Genomic DNA, 1,016 nt, shown 5'->3' with positions numbered 1-1,016 from the left:
TTGTCATTATACAAATTTATGTCCTCATTTGTCACAAAAACGCGCACACACACACACACACACAGACACACACACATACAGAGCTAATCAGCAGTGAGTGGCAGTGTGAACTCTATATTTAGTGATTAATCTGTCATTGGGAGATTTACACGAGTGACATCATCAGATTAGAGAGGTCACTGGAGGCGGGGCTTGGCAGGTAAGCAGCGTGTGATTGGTCCCTGAGGATGAATGGAGCTGTCAGTCAGTGTCAGGTTTAGCTGCTGGCAGACGAGACGCTGAAGACGAGAATAATTAAGATTTGTTAATGTTTTTGAAATGATATCTTCTGCTCACCAAGGCGGTATTTATTTGATAAAAAAACAGTGAAATATTATCACAATAAGCAATAATTACAGTTAATAATATTTCTGGAATAATTAAGATGATTTACTGTTTTGATTAGCTCAGTCTAATATGCTGATTTGCTGCACAATATTTTTGTGGAAACTGTGATAAATTACCATTAAATTGATAAAAAGTGTCAGTAAAAATATTTATAAAGTTACAAAAGATTTCTATTTCAAATAAACGCTAGACTGGAGTAATGATGCTGAAAATACAGCTGCGCATCACAGAAATACATTACAGTTTAACACATATTCACATAGAAAACAGCTGTTTCACATTCTAATAATATTTAACAGTTTTTACTGTATTTTTGATCAAATAAATGCAACCTTGGTGAGCAGAAGAGACTTCTTTCAGAAACAATAAATCATCTTAATTATTCCAGTCTTTTGGCTGTCAGTGTGTTTCTGGTCCTTTAATATGAAGTTTGTGTTTCTTCCTCAGACATTCAGGAGATTTATGAGCTGACGGTGTTTGAGAATCAGACGGCAGATCAAGCACTCACACCGGGACTGGTGAGTGTGAGAGTGTTAGTGTGAGTGTGAGAGTCTGTGAGTGTGTGAGTGAGTGTGTGTGTGTGTGTGTGTGTGTGTGTGTGTGTGAGTGAGTGTGAGAGTGTGAGAGTG

The 1,016-nt window shown here is 37.3% G+C and overlaps 1 long non-coding RNA gene across 1 annotated transcript in view; it reads left to right on the top strand.

Annotated features, from left to right (window-relative positions):
* The first annotated feature begins 784 nt into the window (after positions 1-784).
* LOC107653897 (uncharacterized) overlaps positions 785-1,016 on the top strand; it is a 22,606-nt gene continuing 22,374 nt past the window's right edge. The window contains exon 1 of the long non-coding RNA XR_001630284.1: positions 785-905. This is a non-coding gene — a long non-coding RNA (uncharacterized LOC107653897). The remainder of the gene's footprint in view (positions 906-1,016) is intronic.

Source organism: Sinocyclocheilus anshuiensis, unplaced genomic scaffold, assembly GCF_001515605.1.
Source record: "Sinocyclocheilus anshuiensis isolate Anshui unplaced genomic scaffold, SAMN03320099.WGS_v1.1 scaffold459, whole genome shotgun sequence".
Classification (NCBI taxonomy): Eukaryota; Metazoa; Chordata; class Actinopteri; order Cypriniformes; family Cyprinidae; genus Sinocyclocheilus; species Sinocyclocheilus anshuiensis.
Note: the sequence above shows the minus strand (reverse complement) of the source record. Positions and strands in the feature narration are given on the sequence as shown.